Source organism: Pleurodeles waltl, chromosome 8 (genome assembly GCF_031143425.1).
Source record: "Pleurodeles waltl isolate 20211129_DDA chromosome 8, aPleWal1.hap1.20221129, whole genome shotgun sequence".
Taxonomy (NCBI): Eukaryota; Metazoa; Chordata; class Amphibia; order Caudata; family Salamandridae; genus Pleurodeles; species Pleurodeles waltl.
This window is the reverse complement of record NC_090447.1, coordinates 673541875-673563294: the sequence shown is the minus strand read 5'-3', so window position 1 is coordinate 673563294 and position 21420 is coordinate 673541875. Positions and strand designations below refer to the sequence as shown.

General features: G+C 43.3%; 1 protein-coding gene across 4 annotated transcripts in view; it reads left to right on the top strand.

Annotated features, from left to right (window-relative positions):
* Window positions 1-21420, top strand: part of HHLA2 (HHLA2 member of B7 family) — a 1624464-nt gene that overhangs the window by 536504 nt on the left and 1066540 nt on the right. The window lies entirely within an intron of this gene.

Below are 21420 nucleotides of genomic sequence, written 5' to 3'. Positions count from 1 at the left end.
AAGCGGCGTCGTAGCTGAGACTGGGCGGTGTGCGTGCGGAGTGCGAGGTCCAGGGGTTCTGGCGCTGGGCGCGGTCCAGGCGCGGACGGGCGCAGACGGACTTGCCTCTGGCGCGCCTCTGGCATTAAGAGGGGGTGGAGGGAGGGAGGAGGAGCTGGGGGCGGGAGGGAGGTGGGCCGAAGCGGCGGGAAAACGGGCAAGGGAGCGGCAAATGGGGAGGGGGTGAGAAATAACGCTAGGTAGCTAGAGGGGAGGGGGAGGTGGGAGGGCAGGGGGTGTAGAGTAGGACAAAATAGTCAGGGAAGCGGGCGGATGGCACTGGATTGGGGGGTCAGAGGAGGAGGGAGACGCGCAAGGGGAGAGAGCAAAGATGCAGTACAAAGCGCACAGAGAAGACAAAAAATAACGTGACTACTATTCAACAAATACTAGGACATCCAGAGGCAGCACAAAGGGCACAAATTGAAATAACAGAGACAACATGACTATAATACAGTGAATACAGTGGGCACAAACAGAGAAAAACAGAGAAAAAGACAGACACGACAGAAGCAAACCTTACTGCCCACCACTGGGCCACCAGGGATGAGGCGCAGGCGGGAGCCTGCGGGTGGAGGAGGGCCTTGAACACGGGCAGCAGCGGCAGTCAGGGACAGAGCACCTTCAGGGTGCGCTGCGCGGCGGGGGGAGCGTCCTGTCCTGACAACAAAGTCAGTTGTTGACTCCAATTGTTTGCTCTATATCTGTATGATTTACCATTACAATTTACAAGTTTGTCCACCAAACTTGGGATGAAAGTCACTATATATCCTTGTGACGGCCTGGCGCGGGGCGGCCAGTCCGTAAACACAACATGTGCTGGCGCTGTCGGATCTAACCCGGATCTGAAGGACGAGTCAGCGAATCCCCTGGGACTTCCGGTGTCGAAGGAGCAGCTGGGACGATTTCACGCGCCAGATAATACAGATAAGAAGACGGACAGCGGGGAAGACGAGCATGGCGGAAGAAGCAGGAGTGCAGGAGAACAAAGACTTGAGCAGAGGCGGGAACCAGTAGGAGAGTGCCCGGAGATACTTGCAGCATCGTTGGCGGCGCAAGAGGCAAAGATAACCCAAGACGGTTAAAATAAAGAATAAAAGAGTACAGGACAACAGGAAGTTATGCATAGAGAGTAAGACAACACAGAAGCCTACAACAAATGACAGAAAAGTATCAAGTAGACAATAGAGAACAGGAAAACCACTAGAGAAGAAGGAGAGGAAAACACTTCAGACAAGAGAGTAGAAAGAGAGAAGAGTAGGAAAATAAAGAACAAGGGGATAAAGGAAAGGAACTTACCGATATCTTATCTTGTTCTTTCCCACATGTGCCTCCTGGGAGCCCTGTAAGAAAGAGAAACAAAAAGAGAAGTGAAACCCAGTGGAAGACAGACGAAGAGGGAACAGTACAGCAGAAGCCACTTATATGTCACGCCAGATTTAATAAAATAAATAAAACTCACCTGAACTCATAAACCTCTACCTTTGTGCTGTCATTGACCTACCCCGGTCACAATCCTATTCTATGCTGATGATGTGTCATTGTTTGACCTAACACCAAAAGGTCTTCAATGTGGTTTGACAGAGTTGAATAACTATGCTCAAAAACATTATTTTAAATTAATTGCTTAGAAAAAGTAGCTCAGCCTGTAGGTGAAAGAAACAAAGTTTTTCTTGATATTGGACCCTGGAACGAGAACAATTTGAGGCAGTAAAAGCTTACATATATCTAGCTAGAATCTTTTCGAGTACCTTAAGTAATACATTTAATTTTACCTAATTAGGTAGTAGATCTCTGGCTTACATTGGTGCCTTACAATACTTATATAAGTCACTGGTGAGAAGACATTTTAATCATCTATTAAACATTTATGAAATAAAAATACTGTCCACCCTAAATTATGCCCAACATATAACCCCAAATTCTAAATGGGAGGATTTTACACAAATAGTCTACTCTAATTGTAGTAATCACTGCATGAGTTACATTATTAGAATTTGAACGATCTGGCACATCTGATAGAGATACTGCTTCCTACATGTTCCCAAAGGATCCCTGAAAGTGCTTTTATATGAGGACTTGGTAAGGAGCCCTTTCAAGTAAAGATTTGTTTACCTGATCCTAAAAATGTTAAGTTCATCTGTAAAATTGATTTGCTTAAAATGCATTTTTCGGACATGTACCAATTGGTATGGCCAAGCCCTATTTTTCTTCTGTGCTCTGTGCTCTGTGTTGATCATAGAGTAGGGTGACTAATAATGGTACCAGAAATAGGAAATCTGCCTCTTAAAGTCTTGACTCAGAGATGGATGGGGGAATTGTGAAACTCTCAAACTTAACCTCTGTCAGGCAGGAAACCAAGATCTAATTACAGAAGACGGATTTTGGGTCCAATAATTCTTAAATATAAGAATAACATGTATAATGAATTTACTAATCTTATATTAGATCCCCTGAATGAGCGAGTACATTCCAATATGTTTACATTTTTAGGAGATTATGTATGTATTATTGTCTTATATTGTTGACCTCAATTGAGATTCAAATCAGTTTGATAAACTCAGAAAATTTGAAAGTCCTCCTCTCAGCTACCCATGTCCTTCAATCCAGTTTTCATTTTAGAAGACCGTTTTTTAATTGGGAGGTCTCCTGAAGGCATGTAGTGGTGTTATCATGTACAAACCCATTTCAATATTGTTTTTCCAGATACTTCTTTAGTCCTCTCAGGTTTCAAGATAAGATGTGCGTGGCTAAGCTTTTCAAGGGAATGTGGTTAGGGTTAAGAAGCTACCTCACAATGGCAATTAACAAATATGTTAGCTGTAATCACCATTGGAAAACTAGTATAAGCGTTGATAAAATTTGTTTCCTACTCATTTCTTATAATTGAAGGGCTCATTTGTATGTGGCATTTTTTCAGGGAGAAAAGGTATGTTTTATGTATCTTAATTTACACATGTTCTATTTTTAGTACCAAATTGTTTACATTGAAATTGCAAAGTCGTTTCAAATCTTACAATATAAAAAACCGACGGCTGCAAAAAGGTAATGTATATCGATATACATTTTCGGAAAAGCCACCAATACTTCCTCAAAATGCAAAACAATACACTGCCCTTTTCTTCCCTCTACTTACCAAACTTCCCCCTTTAACCTACATTTGAGAAGGGGTTGAGAATGAGAAGGGGCTAAAGTCTAATATTTCTCTTCAGCTAGAATATATTATCCCTAAGATTATTAGAAAACAGGGCTTATCCTAAACAGTTCCTTCTTCATAACAACATTTCAACCCCAGAAGTGATTATCCCTTGAAATAATAATTTAAGAATTGTATGGCTTTCAGGCAACCTGGACAAGCTGCTGTAGGGATACCCTTAGAGATGTTGTCCACCAGTGGACCACACATTGCCTCAAAGTTTGAAATCATCATCCATTTTTTCATTCATGTATAACTTTATTCAACAGGTGCCATAAAAGCATACAAATACAAAAGTATAAAATTGAAAGAATAAAATCCAGCATAATGTGCTAAGACAATGTGCAGGATCATAGGACATAAATTGGCAGCACAATTATCTTCAAGATTGTTGAAAAAAATCAAGTGAGGTTTAATATGTGAAGTAGTACTCACAGCTGAATATGCAGCAATTGTTTGCATAGATTGTACCTTGGAATATTTCATCAGCATAATTCAATTTAAAAAAAAAAGCTTTTTAACCCAATCTTTAGAGGCCATTTCTAATGACTCAGGACTTTGGAATAAATGAGGTGCACCCATTTTTACGGAAGGTCTGCTTCAGGTACCCTAATAATTTCCTCTAGATAACTAATTCCCGTCTCCTTATGACATATCAGATTGGCAGTGCCCTGGGGTACTAAGAACAGTATTGATAAAACCCCAAACTCCTGCCCTATACAGTCCAACTGGGATCATTTACTCTTATAAATGTATATGAGTGACCTAACTGGTTTATGATGGAGCTTGGAGCAAATTTTAAAACAGCATCAATTTCTCTGTGGTACAGCATTTGTCTTAAGCTCACTAGGTGTCCCCATTTTAGTGAGTCATCAAAGGGGAAGCCTAAATAAATAACATTTCTTACTGTTTCAATCATAGGCCCTCCTATCAATTGGGATTTGGTTTTAGTGATTAATGGACCACCAACCATAGTAAGCAATTTGGCAAAGTTGACTTTTAAGTCAGGATCGACCATAAATTAAGCATAACAGTCCAACAAAATCTGAAGCCCATTGGCTGCTCTTCCTATGAGAACGGCATCATCCACATAAAGGAGGCTAGGTATCAGTTGTTTCCCAATCTGTGGCATGTCCTTGCCTCTAATAAGTAGATAATTCACTAAGCCATTTATATACATAAGAAATAAAAATGGGGCCAAGTTGCAACCCTGGTGTACGCCACAGTTTGATCTAATTAAAGAAGTACAGTCTTCATCTTCAATGTATTGGCTCTTAAGAAAATGTCCCAACTCAAACAACTGAAAAAACATTTCTCTCTATATTCTCCAACATGTGCCACAACTTTAAATGGTTAACAGTATTAAATGCACAGAAGAGATCCAGGAAACCCATATGAATAGAAACTCTGCAGGCTTTGGCATAAGTCGCCAGGATAAGGGACAAGTTGAGACCTTGCTCAGCTGTACCTATACCTCAGTGAAAACTGAACTGAATATTTTATAAAATAGTATTCTCTTCAGCCCAGACTTCCAATCTAAAAAGAAGCAAACGCCTCAATATTTTGGTGGTACAATCCAATAATGAAATAGGCCTATAACAATTAAGTTGATTTCTATCTCCTTTCCTAAAAATTTGAATTATCATATCCTCTTTCCAAGATTCTAAAATTGAATGCACAACTTCAGCTTTAAGATAGTTTGGTATTAATGGTGCCCACAGTGCAACATTCTCTTTAAATATGTCAATAGGGATGTCATGGGGGCTGGTGCCTTCCACTTTGCATTCTTCTTAATGACAGTAATAACCTCCTTTACATCAATTTATTTACTAAATGCAAAAGCAGCCACAGGATTAATAATCAGATCCTCTTCACCATCCACCATATTGTCATGGATATGGATCCCCTTTTAAAAAACCTTTGTAAAATGTTCCACCCATGTATCTTTGGCTATGTGACAAATGAGCTGTGGAATGTAATAAATGGAAAAAGGGACGTTCACTACACCCCAAAATCTCCTACTAACTGTTGCGCCATCTGCAGCTTCAGGATCATCCCATGCTTCAGTTTTAATTTCCTTGTTGTTAGCTTTTAGGTCTGTCTTGCGTGATTTATATCTGCAGGACACTTTGAGGAAGCTTACGGGGTCCTTTTTAAGAATTTGTGAACATCTGAACAGGCACTATTAAATCATTTTCAATGTTGTGTATTATGCAAAGTTTTACTTGATGACAACATATCGGGGATATTGTGCGATAAAGAACCATAACCCTCCAAAATAATACTGGAGTCGGAGACAGTAGATTAACAGAGCCACAAGGCATGTTCATTATTTTTTATTAATTCCCTCATAAAACGATCAGGGTTGATATGATCAAGTTTAATGTGAACTCCTTCATTATCAGTAAAAATAAGAGGCCTTACCATTGATGTCCTAGGACCAAGGCTCAATTTCAAATTCACATATAGGGACATGGGAGTTTGTCCACTAAGACAAATGGGACTCACTGTAAACTTAATAATTAAGGGCGCAAAAACTGCTGAGATTAACGTAACATATATGGTGCTACATGTGACAGTAACATTATATGTTGGTACTTGGAAATTTGCTATTTGGTCCATCTCAAAAACTAAAACCAAGTTGTTTATAATATAATCCTATTTAATGCTGTCCCATAACGCATATGTTTAAAATGAGTAATATCCTCTTGAAGTGCACTTGTTAGGCCACAAAATTAACACTGAAGTGTTAAAATCGCTTGCTCCAGTAATTGAAGTTTGTTGCTTATCATTCTCGATAAGTTTAGTCATTGGGGTATCAAGATGACTAACCACTATATTATACTTAATTGTCAAATATATCATAAACAAATGCATAAGGATATCATATAACCCTTTACAAGTAAGAAATAAGATTTGATACCAAGTAGTACAATCTTTAACTTCTATCTTAATGGAGGTAATTTTGACAGAAATAAACATTGCCAAGCCCACTTAGCCCAACCTGAAGCACATGGAATTGCCAGATTACAGAGGGATACATAACCATCAATCTCAAATTTGTCTGTCAACCAAGTTTACTGTCAACATATAATTTTTTTCCAGTAATGGTGCTTAACCAATCTTTATTCAGTAATGTGGACCGGCCACCTACAATATTCCAAGAAGGTATCCTAAAGCCATTGAGGGGCTAGATCTGTCTCCAGAGCAGATGTTACAACAGGACGTGTGGAGGTACGATGGACCTTCACTATTAGTAGTCAGGCATTGAAGTTAAAATGAGAAAATAAGGTCAGGAGGAACAAGGATAGAAAGTCAATCAATGTCTTCTTTGGAAAAACGATTTTCAGTTGGAAATGTATGCTGATTATTACTTAGCACCTTAGCACCTTAAAACAGGGACAAATAGAGGAACTAATAGTGGGAATCAAGGGGTGGGGTTGATACAAATAGCCTAAAGGATGTGTATGGATTCTCCCCGGATAATTAAGCAGATAACTCAGATGGTGCTCAGGCACCTAGCAACGAATAGATTTCCAAAGGTATTCACCACACAGACTGTGGTGAATGTTTTGGGTAATATCCTATCAAATAAACCCTTCTAAGTGAAATAAGCGCATGTTATTGATTTCATTTAGGCCAATATTTCATTCCAGCAAGCTTTAGCTGAAGGCAATCCCGCTAAATATGTTTGACGTCCCACAGCATCCCATATCCTGTCCAGAATAATTTGGATACCCATGGGTATAATTTGGCAAGTTTAGAGGTATATAAATATCAATCAAATACAATCTTATTATATGCATCTATACCAACTTTGCTATGAGAGAATTATTGACTGCCTTTGGTAGGTCCTTTAATCATTTCTACTTCAAATAACAGCAAGTTACTGTACTGGGGCTCATTGTGATGATGGTGATGCATCAAACAGGAGATTGTACAGAGAGGTTATATGGCCCACAGCCATTACAAAAGTATTTGACTGGAAGAAGTTCTCTGGTGCTAGATATCTTGTTTTGTGGGTGCATGACCGAATGTTGTATTTGCATACAAGGATAATGTTCAGTTTTTTCTAGGTGGACCCATTGTTTGCAGGCATTGAATGAGAGAACTTCTTGTTCCTGGAACATATCTGAGATGGTGAGGCATTTGCCTAGTTTCCATTTATCAAAACGTACCTGCACCAGGGCTGGTGTAAAGCCTATATCATAATAGGTGGCAGTATGTAGTCGCTGAGTCCTATGCTGTTATTGATGTGTTTGTGGGTTTGCTGACATAAGTACTAGGTGACCTGTCAGCTTTTAGTTTCCATATCAAATACCAAATAGTGTGCCCCATCACCCCTCTATCCATATATGACAAGTGTTTGTCTGTGTTTCTAAGTGACAAGTTGGCAATAATTTAAAGTTGCAGAACTCTGCAGTAGGTCACACAGTCTGAAAGAGTCAGGCCCATTGCTGATTAGGTGTTCTTAGTTGGTTATGTTTGCATGTATGTATGTATGCGGTATTTCTACAGCACAAAAGTAGCTAAACGCCATCAGAGTTCTGTAAAGGGTCAAACACAAGGATAAATACAACAAGCAATTGGAGAAGTAGCTGGTTTGTAAAATGCATTGTGATGTATATGCATTGTGATGTATGGAAAGATATATGTGATGCAATGCTCTTTAAAAAGGCATGTCTTCAGATCTTTCCTTGACTGGAGAAAATAGAGGAGTCTTGGGAAAGTCCTTAGGGATATGGGGATTTTTTTCCATATTCAGGGTCCATAGGTGAGAAAAGGTTCGCTGCCTTTTTTCTCTTTACACTTCTTAGTCTGAAGTCTGATTGTGTTCAGGCCGCAGGTGTGCTGAAAACCACCACAGATAGTGTGCTTGCCTACAAGATAAGCAGGGTTACTTGTCGGCAAGGATTTGTAAATGATGCGGCTGGATTTGATGATGATGTGAACCAGCAAAGTGGGGCCAATGGAATTTTATCAGAATGGAAGTGTTGTGATAATAATTTTTCGGTCCCTGGATGAGACATGCTGCGGTGTGTAGGATACCTTTAATGGATACCAGTCAGGAGTTCGAACATTAGCCTGAAGATGCTTGTGGAAGAAATGGTTTCACTTTTTTTTTATTAGAAAAGAGAGCTAGTACCTGGCCCTATTTTTTTGGTAATGTGTTCCTTGAGGATGAGGTTGGTGTCCAGGGAGAATCAGAGTGACCTGACATTCAATGAAAGTTGGAATTTCAAAGCCATCAAGGTTCATGTCATTGAGCCAGGTTTGTTTTATTTGTTGTTTGTTGTTACACATAAATAACATTTTTGTATTGGTTCTGTTGAGCTTCAGGTAGGCACTGGGCATCAAGAAGATTCTTTCAAGCAGATTTGTTTATCCTTAAATTGTTTGTGAACCTTGATGGAAATATTTTGAGTGGAGCACCACCTGGCTTTGTGTAGAGGTTGAATATGATAAGGGGAAATATGGGATCCTGGGGGACTCCACAGATAATAGGGTTCAGTTACAACCTGAAGGTGCCCGCGTGAACAACCTGTTGTCAGTTCAAAAGGTAGGAGGAGAACCAGTGAAGCACGTTGCTGGTGAACCACATTCAAGAATCGAGAATGCATATGGGGACAGGATGAGTGACTGTGTCGAAGGCAGCTTGGAGGTCCTGTAATATCAGAAGGCAGGGGTCATCCTCATCTGTGGCAGGAGGGTATCGACTACTATATGTAAGTAACAGTTTCAATGCTGAAGCATGATTTGAAATCGGACTGGTAGTCATGTACAAGAAGGTTATTGTGATGTTGGAGTTGAACATAAACTACTCTTTTAGTGATTTTGTTGATGAATGGTATGAGCAGTCATCAGGGTCTAGTGTAGGTTTCTTTAGGATACTCTTCTTATAAGATCATGTCACCTTTCTACTCTGCCAAATATATTTCACAGCTGTTTGCTTGATGTTAATAAAGAACTCCTCCTAGACTAGGATGCAGAGTGCTTGATTAGGACCCTGGGATGACTATTTTTCCCTGCTGCATTAATTCTGTCAAGCCAGGAGAGGTACAACTTGACCACCTTCGACATTCGTTGTGAATTTAGTAATTGTGGAAAATTAGCTTTATATAGATCCTCATAGTTTTAATTTACTTGACCTCCCAAATATGTAATTGAGCTATTTGTGGTGATAATGAGACTACCTCAATTTGAGGGTGGGTGAGGTTTAAGATTTGAGATTTTCCTAGACTGACCTCGAATCCAGCTACTTTTTTTTAATTGGCTGTGTTCCAATTGAATTTTCGGTATGCAGGCATATGGCTTTGACAGTGAGAGTAGAACATTGTCTACAGAAAATGAGATATTGTGTTAAGCCTGTCAGAATAAGGAATTTTCCATACTCCCTTATCCTATCTTATTTGTCCAGCTAGTGGCTCAATACTGAGAGAAAAAAGAAGCAGGGAGAGAGGTCAGCCCTACCTTGTGCCTCTACTCAGAAAAAATGATTGTTACATTCAGCAATTAACCATAATACTTGACAGCGAAGTGATCATATATCAAATAGCTAGCTATCACCACAGAGATAAAAACTGGAGCAAATCCAAATCTTTGTAGGATTTTGATAAGGGCACTATCCGGCGCAGGTTGTCATGGGTGTGTCTAACCTTAATTAATCCAGACTGATTAGGGTGCACTAGAAGTGGAAGCAAGGCCTCCAACTTGGTTGTTAAGCAATGCTATAGGCATATGAGGCACATTCTGTAGTGTCTTGCCAGGCTTCAGCATCAATAAATAGTTCTCTTAGGTGGGGTATTAGTATCGATTCATATGCCTTACAGAAACTGGCCATAAAGCCATTTGGGCCTTGGGCTTTGTGCATTTTAACCAATTTAATTGTTGGCCCAACTTCTTCCTCAGTGATGGGAGAATACAAACTATCACACTGATCATGTGTTATTCTGAGACGGTCAGTTGACTCGATGGGTATTTGGTCTGAGTCTGTCAGGAGTTCTAATGTGAATATGGATCAACAGAACTTTTCTCAAAGGTTTCTAGTTTTTCATCATTTTGTCCTCAGGAGATGTTAACCCCTTCGCTGCCAAGCCTTTTCCCCCTCAGGTGCCAGGCGTCTTTTTGGCTATTTGGGGCAGTTCACGCTTAGACCCTCATTTCTAGAGGTACCCAATGTTTATGGGTTCCCCTGAAGGAGATCAGGAAATAAGCCAAAATACAGTGAAAATTTTGTTTTTTTTCAAAAAAGGGAAAACATGGCTGCAGAAGAAGGCTTGTGTTATTTTTTCCCTGGAAATGGCATCAACAAAGGGGTTGTGGTGCTAAAATCACCATATACCCAGCTTTCAGGAACAGACAGACTTGAATCAGAAAACCAAATTTTTTCAACACAATTTTGGCATTTTACTGGGACATACCCCATTTTTACTATTTTTTGGAGCTTTCAGCCTCGTTCCAGTTAGTGACAGAAATGGGTATGAAACCAATGCTAGACCCTGGAAAGCTAAACATTTCTGAAACATAGACAAAATTCTGAATTCAACAAGTGGTCATTTGTGAAGATCCTACAAGGTTTTCCTACAGAAAATAACTGCTGAAATAAAAAAATATTGAAATTGTGGTGAAAAAAACAGCAATTTTTATCCATGTTTTACGCTGTAACTTTTTCATGCGATGTCATATTTTTTAAAGCAATATACCGTTATGTCTGCTGGACTCCTCTGGTTGCGGGGATATATAGGGCGTGTAGGTTCATCAAGAACGCTAGGTACCCAGAGCCAATAAAAGAGCTGCACCTTGCAACGGGTTTTCATTCTGTCCCAGGTATACAGCAATTCATTTGCTGAAATATAAAGAGTGAAAAATAGGTATCAAGAAAACCTTTGTATTTCCAAATGGACACAAGATAAGGTGTTGAGAAGCAGTGGTTGTTTGCACATCTCTAAATCTTGGGATGCCTATACTAGTAAGTGAATTACCAGGCATTTCTCAAATAGTTGTCTTTTTTACACACTGTCTTACATTTGGAAGGAAAATATTTAGAGAAAGACAAGGGGCAATAAAACATGTTCTGCTATTCTGTGTTCCCCCAAGTCTCCCGATAAAAATGATACCTCACTTGCATGGGTAGGCCGAATGCCTGTGACAGGAAATGCGACATGGACACATCACATTTTTACATTGAAGACTGATATGTTTTTAGGAAAGTGCCTAGCTTTTGATCTCTAGCTCAGCCGGCACCTAGAAAACCTACCAAACCTGTGCATTTTTTAAAACTAGACACCTAGGGAAATCTAAGATGGCATGACTTGTGGTGCTCTCACCATGTTCTCTTACCCAGAATCATTTGAAAACCTCAAAATTTGCCCCCAAAAAAACCTTTTCCTCACATTTCTGTGACAGAAAGTTCTGGAATCTGAGAGGAGCCACAAATTTCCTTCTACCCAGCGTTCCTCCAAGTCTACTGATAAAAATGGTACTTCACTTGTGTGGGTAGGCCTAGAGCCTGCGAAAGGAAATGGCCCAAAAACCTATGTGGACTCATCAAAATTATCAAATACAAAACTACCTGTATTTGCGGGGGCACATGCATTTTTGGCCCTGGGCTCAGCAGCCACATGAGGAAACCTATCAAACCCCAAAATTTCTGAAACCTAAACACCCGACGGAATCCAGGGAGGGGTGACTTGCGTGGATCTCACAGTGTTTTCTTACCCAGAATCCTCAGCAAACCTCAAATTTAGCTAAAAAATAAAAAATTTTCCCACATTTCTGTGTGGGATCACCCTAACACGCAACGTTCCCCTCAGTCTTCTGGTAAAAATGATACCTCACCTCTGACAGGGAAGAGACAAAAACATGTCAAAACTGAGGGGAAACCAAAGCGGGTCCAAAAGCGCAGATTGAAAAAAAAATAATTTAGGCTGACAAGTGGGGCAGAATTTGTATTGGTATAGATGAGACAATGCTGGGTGGGAGGAATTTTGTGGATTCCTGCAGATTCCGGAAGGTTCCAGCACAAAAATGTAGGAAAAATGTGTGATTTCCAGCAAAGTTGGAGGTTTGCAGGGCATTGTGGGTAAAAAAATGGTGCAGGGTGCATGTGAAGCACACTACCCTGGACTCACCCAGATGTTTAATTTTCAGATGTGTCTGGTTCTTGTTGATTTTTCTACATGGCAGCGTCCCAAAGTCCATAAAGTGCAGCCCTCACCATTCCAAGTGGGACAAATTTGAGAGTTAGACAAGCTCTCATTGCCCAACTGCAAAACCAAAATAATCAACTGTCCTCTTGCTTGCCATAGAATAAGATGTTTTAGAGTGTGGGGGAGAGCTAAAAGACTGTTACGCCCTCCAGTTGGGGTGGGGACATAACCATGCCCCTACTGGTTGATAGCCACCACCCCATTTTTTTAAAATTCCCTGGCATCTTGTAGGCTTTCTACCCCACCCTGGGAGTGGATCGCGGTTAGTTGCCCCATCTTCCCACTGGTGGGCAGAACAACTTTGGCCCATTTATTTGGGGTGGGGGTATGGCTATACCTTCACCCTTTAAAAAAAAAAAAATCTTCCCTGGTCTCTGGGGGGCAGATGGGCCTTCCAAAAATAGGCTGCTCTGCCTCCAAGTGGGGGCGGATATGGCCAACAGTAATGTGCCCCTATGGGGAACGACCCTTGCACAAGGGACTGCCCTCCCAAACAAAACACACACCAATCCCTGATGCCTAAGTGGTTTCTGCCCCCCCCCCCCTCGGGGGCAGATCAGCCTAATACAAATAGGCCGATCTGCCCCCAAGGGGAGCAGAAATGGCCTAAAATAATTTTGCCCCCAGGGGAGCGACCCTTGCCTAAGGGGTTGCTCCCCTTACGTGAAATTTGCACACAAAAAAAATCCCTGTTGCCTAGTGAGTTCCTAATAAAAATAGGCTGAGCTGCCCCCAAGAAGGGCATAAATTGCCTAAAATAAATTTTCGCACAACATATAAAAATAAAAACACAAACAAAAAAAAAATCGCTGGTGCCTAGGGTTTTCTGCCCCCATGGGGGCCAGTCAGCTTAATTATAATAGGCCGATGTGCCCCCGGGGGGCAGAAGAGATCTAAAAATAGTTTGTCCCCCTGGGGGGCGGCCCTTCCCCAAGGGGTCGCTCCCCTTATGTATATATATTTTTTTTAAAACCCTGGTGTCTAGTGGCATTTCTGCTGCCCATCGCGATCGGGCAGCAGAAATGCTGAGAGAGACATGAAAGTAAAGGAAAGACCTTTCCTCTCCTTTCATGCCTCTCTCTCCCCCTCCTCATGATTAGAGGAGAAATGCTCTTGCATTTCTCCTCCGATCCGTACTGGAAGATGAGCTTTCAGTGCAGAGGGGTAGGCTTCTGATGACGTCATCAGATGCCACAGGGAGGTCAGGGGGTGTGGGGGGGAACGGGAAGCGATTCCCCTTCCGTCCCTGCCCAGGGAAGGGTGGTGCTTGACCCTTGGGGGAGGGCTAGCGCTCCCCCAAAGGCCCATAGCAGGATGAGCAGGTCTTGTCCTCTGCACCGGGTAATCGTTGCCGAGGGTGAGACCAGCTCATCCTTGGCACCCCAGGGGTTAATGCTTTTTGTGGCTTAATGCCACCATGCTTTTTGTGGCTTAATGCCACCTCGTCAATATGGCCCCTTTACATGCATCACTTAGTATGAAAGAGGCATGTAATGGGTGTTGCTGTAGGCATTCCACTATGGTGCAGGGGTGACTGCATTGGTGCTAGGCAGCTAAAGTTAGCGCCAGCGCTAGGGAAACACAGGTGTGCTCCATATTGGCATCAATGCTGCGCATCCCTGTATTTCTGAAGTGACCCAGCGTAGTGCTGCCAAATTTGGCAAGCGTGGCGCTGCGCCACTTTCTAGTAAATGAGGCCCTTAATTTCTCTCCTAGGGTCATGACCTGTCTTTGTAGTAGCCTAGAGAGTTTTTCTTTCTGCAATGTTTCAACCAGTTTAAGTTCTGTCTCCAAGAAAGGTGATGAGAAAACAGTAAGGATGACATAAGGATGATATAAGTATAATTTACTAAAATATAATCAAATTTGGAGGTTCGGTGATAGTGGGCACATAAAGTCATCTATTTGATTCACTTGTTTCGGCCACAAGGGCCACAACTTTTAAAAACCCAAGTTTTTTACTATTTTAGAAATTTCTCCTGTTGCTGATGAGTTATATGATGTGTCTTTGCTATCATTAGACTGTGTTGAAGTTTCCTTTTGCAAACAGCCCCTTCCTCCCTTTTACCTGCAATAACCTTTGGAACAGCAAAATATGTATCAAAACAGAATACAATGTGACCGTGATAGTCATAGAAGTATGCCTCAAGCGATGTCCTTTATAATGGGAAGCACTGTTTTGTGCCTAAGGAATTTGTTATTCTAGTTGACCTGTGATGGAGTCATGCTTCTTAGTCCCCTGGGGTCATTACCTAATACAGGACATCAACACAATTCATATTTATATGTGAGGAAGTCAAACATTTATCAGCTCGAGTCAGAAATAAAAAAATAGTAAGCTTATACGTTACAGCTTCTCAGTTCCTTTGTTTGACCCAGTTAAACTGGGGTGGATCCTTCACATTGGCGAAGGCGTGTCGCCCCACTGGCTGAGCCAGCTGCTGATAAATAAAACAATAGATTAATATAATTTTTATTTTTCACCTGCTGGATCAGCCAGCATATGCAGGGAGGGGCGGGGCAGGCCCAGAGGAGGAGGAAGGAGAAGGAGTGGAGTCAGTGCACTAAGTGCACATGTCAGTTTGGCCAGCCGTCTTAGGCCGGCCAAACTGACATGTGCGCTTAGGTTTCTCTAACCCAGCTGTGCAACACAGCCAGGTTGAAGAAACTGCAGAGACCCCAGTGAAAGCCGCTCAGGCCAATCCTGATGCTGCTATTATGCTAGGTATAACATGAGAGCAGCGCCAGAGCCTGTGCTGGTGTCCCTGGGACTGCTGGTACTCCAACACCATTGAGGTAAGAGGATTGAGGTGACCGGCGACTACAGCAGAGGAAAACAGGTAAGGTTGGTTTTTTAAATGTTATTTTATTTTCCCCTGCCCACCTGCCCGCCCCTCCCCTTAAGATTTGCAGCAGCCCCTGCTGTAGTTAATATTAGATTTTCAGAGTACGAGGCCCTAGGAAACCAAATCTCTACTCACAAAGCCCCAGATGTTGTCAACTAAAACAAGTTGAGGTCCCTGCCAAGGTGCATTTTATGATCAAATCACTTAATTTATCTTTGGAGTCCGAGTGAGACAGTCCTCCATGTTGCCATTCCATTCAATAGTACCACAAACCGTAATTCAAAGTGCTATTCATAAACTGCACTTTTTAATATTTTGAGTGAGTTTACTAGCTTTCAGTAATCACAAATTTCACTTTTGTAGTAACTTACTTTTGCAATAAGTCCTTACCTCCATTATTTTCTTTGGGAAGGTGCTGCAATAATAGTGGTCAGCCAGGTTTAGTGCTGGACGTACTACAAAAGTTTAAGTTACAAAAAATGTGCTGACTGTTATGACTGAAAAGTAGTAAACTTGCTCAAAAATGTAAGTTATGTTTATGAATCAGGCTCATAGTGTTCGAGTCAGGCATATTTTGGATCATGTCTGCTTTTATCTCTTCTCTCAAAAACTATTTAAACAGAAGAAGGCTGGACATCAGATCTTCTTTGGTGAAGGACTAGGGGTGGGCAATGAATTCCACTCCGTTGGCGAAGTTCGCTGAGTGTTCCCCACTCTGAGCAGAGCTCGAAGTTCTGAAAAACTCTGCAAAGTGATGCAAAGCGGAGATTTTTCTCATGCTCACCAACATTAAGTTAGTGAGAGAGAAAAATCACTAAGTTGACGAGCATGAGAAAGATTTCTGAACACGAGCAGTTGTGGCAGACCTGACCGCTCGTGTTGAGAAAGTTGCTGCTTGGGATGAGGAATGTGCCACTCGAGTAGATAATCTATTCGAGAGGCAGAAAGAAGTTAGTGCCCTCTGGCACTCCGCATGATGCCATTCACGCTGATTTTACAGCAAGGGAAAAACTCATGGCACTGAAAATCAGCCCAAACAGCATGATTTACACAAACTCTGCCGCTCACTGTGCTCCCCGTAGCACAGCAGAGTTTTTTTGGCACTTCGAGGAGTTCCGAGTGGCAGAACTCCCCAAACTCTGTCCAGGCCTATGAAGGACATGCTGAGTTGCTCAGCTTTTGCTCTCAATATTGTGGGAGTGTTCAGGTGGTCTGTGCTTTAAGGCTGATTAGTTGAGAAGGTAAAATACCTGGACATCTTTTTTAGCTCTGGCGTTATCCAAGACCTTATGATTTTACTGAAATTACACATATAGGGGGTCATTCTGACCCCGGCCTGGCTGGAAACGCCAGAATACCGCTGCGCGGTTAAAAGACCGCCGCGGGTATTCTGGGTTTCCCGCTGGGCTGGCGGGCGACCGCCAGAAGGCCGCCCGCCAGCTTAGTGGGAAACACCCTTCCATGAGGATGCCGGCTCCGAAAGGAGCCGGCGGAGTGGAAGGGGTGCGACGGGTGCAGTTGCACCCGTCGCGATTTTCAGTGTCTGCATTGCAGATACTGAAAATCATGGTGGGGCCCTGTTACGGGGGCCCCTGCAGTGCCCATGCCATTGGCATGGGCACTGCAGGGGCCCCCAGGGGCCCCACGACACCCCATACCGCCATCCTGTTCCTGGCGGCCAAAACCGCCAGGAACAGGATGGCGGTATGGGGGTCGGAATCCCCATGGCGGCGGAGGATTCCTCAGGGCAGCGGAAAACCGGCGGTACACCGCCGGTTTTCCGTTTCTGACCGCGGCTGTACCGCCGCGGTCAGAATGCCCAAGGGAGTACCGCCAGCCTGTTGGCGGTGCTCCTGCGGTCGTTGGCCCTGGCGGATTTTACCCCATAATCTATTTATATAATATAGAAAGAAATACGGGGGGTGTTGCCAATAGGTAATGGCGCTCACAGATTCACACTGACAATTAAGCATGCAAGTACATATGTGGTGCCCCTTGAGAAGAGGAGATCCACCCAACTCCTCTGTAATCTCAATAATGAGATTGACACAAGTACAAATTCAAAACCAAGGCACACGCCTGAAGTATTACAAATTCCATGAAGTGTTTAAATAATTTCTTATTTCTTGGTTTATTGTCAACAATATCCTTTCTGGTGAAATTCAGCCAATCTTAGATCTCCACCCAACTCACAGGACATAATCCCAATATTTTGCTCAACAGCGATATCATATCCCTAGATAGTGCACTATTTAACAAATTAATTATGCTAACAGTTTCAAGTGTAGCCCTATCTATTTCTTCTTGTCCCATGATCCATTTCTCATACTTTTTCCTACCCCCAGAAACACCTCCTCTCTTTTCTCTTTATGTCTTACTTGGGTATTTTTCTCCTGTTTTGTTCTCAATGTCCCTGTCTGATACTTTGCACTTCCCTCAAAAAAGATAAATTACCTTTAGATACTGAAGTTTGAGCTGAGGTCCCTTTGCCCCCATCTGTTTCGCTCTTGCTGGTGGGTTGGGCACTAAGAAAAGCTGAATCTGAACTAACTGACCCAGATTCTAATATCTGTTTACTGGCATCTACTCGTATTAAGTGATCATATCTCTTAGAAAAAGTGAAAATCCTACCATTACAATAATCCTCTTTATCCCATTTGAGTTTCCTTGCCTTCCTTTCTTTAATCTCATCTTGGGGTTTTGACAAAATATAATTCAAAATCGTACAATTTTTTGTGGTTGCTTCCACCAGATTTAGGCCTCATTACAACATTGGCGGGCGGCAACCGAGGCCCGCCAATTTGTAACCGCTGTGTGGCTGCCAATGCAGCCGCACTCCCGCGGTGCCCATTATGACATCCCCGCTGGGCCGGCGGGCAGAAACAGAGGCCCAGCGGGGAGGTGGGCCGCAACATGGGAGCCGGCTCCAAATAGAGCCGGCGGTTTTACGGCCGTGCGACGGGTGCAGTTGCACCCGTCGCGCTTTTCACTGTCTGCAGAGCAGACAGTGAAAATCCGCATGCGGCCCTGTCTGGGGGCCCATGCCAGTGGCCCGCAACTTCCCCGTACTGCCAGCCTTTTCCTGGCGGTTCAAACCACCAGGAAAAGGCTGGCGGTAGGGGGACTCGTAATCACCTGGGCAGCGCTGCTAGCGCCGGGGCCATTGTGGCAGGAAACCGCCAGCCCCGGCGGTGCGAACGCGGCGCTTCCGCCGCGGTCATAATGACCTTGGAAGCACCGCCAGCCTGTTGGCGTTGCTTCCGTCATTTCAGCCCTGGCGGTCCTTTACCGCCAGGGTTGAAATTACCCGTTGGAAGCACGCTGGAGGTGCCGGGAACTCGATTCTTGGGGCAGGAGCCCTTTAAATTTGATTTGCGCTCCCGCCGTCGCGGGAAGCGCGTTGGAGGTGCCGGGAACTCGATTCTTGGGGCAGGAGCCCTTTAAATTTGATTCGCGCTCCCGCCGTCGCGGGAAGCGCGTTGGAGGTGCCGGGAACTCGATTCTTGGGGCAGGAGCCCTTTAAATTTGATTTGTGCTCCTGCCGTCGCGGGACACGGGAGGTGGCGCCCGGGCGAAGCCCGGGACAAGGGCGGGCCCGTCCTTGCCCGTCATTGCCAGGAAGAGGCAGGGCAGGGCCACCCCCCTGACATCCATCCAAAGACGTCTGGATTAGGCAGCTCATAAGTCCATGACTGCCTGAAGGTACTGTGTCGGCGCTTATTTCTAATAAATGGACTTTACTGAGGATTCCAGCCATACTGACGGGGTGGGGGCCAAGTCCTCCTTTAATAGTGTAGTGTGCTCGATATTGCCCGCCAGAGTCCTTCTCATTTCCAGTAAGAGATCTGCTTGTATTTAAGAGAGTAAAGCTTAAATTTTAACATTTGTCACGTTTAATCTGAGAAGCCAATACTCTTCACTAGACCTTCCTCCAGATTCTTCTATCACAAATGCTAATTGGATATAACTAGGAGGGCTTCACTCAACAAGCTTACAGCCAGCGTGTGGGATACTCCCACCCCACAGCGGAGATTGACAAGCAGGACCAGACATTCTCGAGGCGGGCCCTTTAATCAAAAATAACATAAGTACCTACCTGTATTCAAAAGGACTTCACCTCCTAGTCTCCTCAGTGAGTAAGTAACCCGTGCCTGGCACTTTAGGCCACTTCAACCAACACCATCAGGGCAAGAATCTGGAGGCCTGGAACTGGTTCCAGTAGAGCTGAAGCATTAAATAGGTGACTAAAGACATGGGAAAACGCAAGGCATCAGAACCCCCAAGGGGGAAGGAGAAATCCACAAAAAAACTTAGGAATGCAGGCGAGAACTGTACTATAGCTGAAATTGATGATCTCATTGAGGAGGTAGAGTCATTATTAAGCAATAGGGCTACCCCCGGGAAGGTCCTGATAAAAAGATTACCTCCTACTACACAAACAAAGCTGAAATAGAGAAAGATAAACTGACTGAGAGTGTTAGCCAGCAAGAGGGGAAGGTATCGCCCGATATTAGGACAGGTAGCCCCAAAGATGCCATAACTCGAGCCATACACCCAAGCACCATAGATAGTATCAGGAAGAAGGGCCACATGCAGAAGAGTGATGTTGTGTGCTCCAACAAGTACGCAGTCTTGGCAGAACTCGTTACTAATAAAGTACAGAATGCACAGGAGGGGGAATTGGTGGATGAGCTAGATCAAACCATCCCAATAGTACAGTCAGCTAGAGAGAAGATATCATTACCCAATCAAGAACTAGAGAATTATTTAAAACACAAAACAAGAACTCTAGTAGATCTTTATGATCTACTTTCTGGCTTAATCCAGGAAGTTAGGGAGTTAAAACACGAAGTAAGAACCTTATCAGATATTGTGGAAAAGGGGGGGGACAGGGAAACCCACAGAGCTCAGAGTGAAGAGGAGAACCCCTTAGCACCACTACATGCACAAGATAGATCTACACGTCCTCAAAGTTTGAATGCCCACCCCAACCCTATCCCAGCTATAGCCAAGATTTTACATCGATCACAGGGATGCATGAGAGGGGTAAATGAGGGAAATACTGGATTACGTAATTATCCTACAAGCAAGGCTGGAGTTCTACGCCAAGAAACAGGGAACTTTAGAAGAGAACCCCGCCTGGAAACAGGGCTACAAAAAGAAAAGGTGGTACCTACCTCGAAGCCCTATACCCTAACACATAATGATCGTATCCCTCCCACCACATGGAGCCGTTACTTTGAGGGGGAAAAGAGTCCTACTAGGACCAATGTTGTTTATCAGTTAAATGTTCCGAAATTGGCCCAAAATAGCATAGAAGATGAAGATTCCTTAAAGAATAAGCATATACACTGGATCAGGTCCAAAAGACACTGCCTATCTATAATCCACTCAGATATTATGAGGGCAGAAAGAATGCCAGGAGAGACGGGGAAGCAGGACGTTGTTGCACTGACATTCAAGAATGGAAGATTAACTGAAGGTCTGATTGATATGGAACAGAGAACCACTGCCCCCAGAATTAATGCTATGAGATTTAGCCCGGACCCATTCATTACCAAACCCATAGTCCAGAGGGTCAAGCATAATAATGGGGGAATGCAAATGAGAAATGGAGATTCCAATCTTGAAATAGTAGATTGACTAACCCAGTTAGATCAGGCACATGTGGGACCAATTGGGGACTCAATAGTAGCTGAGCCCCATGAAGGGAATAAATATCATGCTAGAGGGGTAGGGAGTATAGGGGAGTATTTGCCCCGTAGGAAGGAATTGACCACATCCCTGAGCCCCATTTCTAACGTCACAACCTTAAATGGAAGGGGAATAGTCCCTATGATCTCCTGGAATGTAGCGGGCCTAAAAAGTAAGCTCATAGATCCTGAATGGCAGGACTACATCGATCATTATCATGATTGTCTCTTCCAAGAGACCTGGCTTAAGGACCCACCGCACAAATTGGGATATAAAACCTTTTTTATTAGTGCAACTTCAGCAGCCAGAGGGAGGCCATCTGGGGGGTTGGTTGCATGGGTGAAAATTTCACTAAATATCGAGATACGTACACAAGTCACAGAGTCAGAGGATATTTTGTGGTTGGTATTGGGAAATAAAAATAAGGTGATATCCC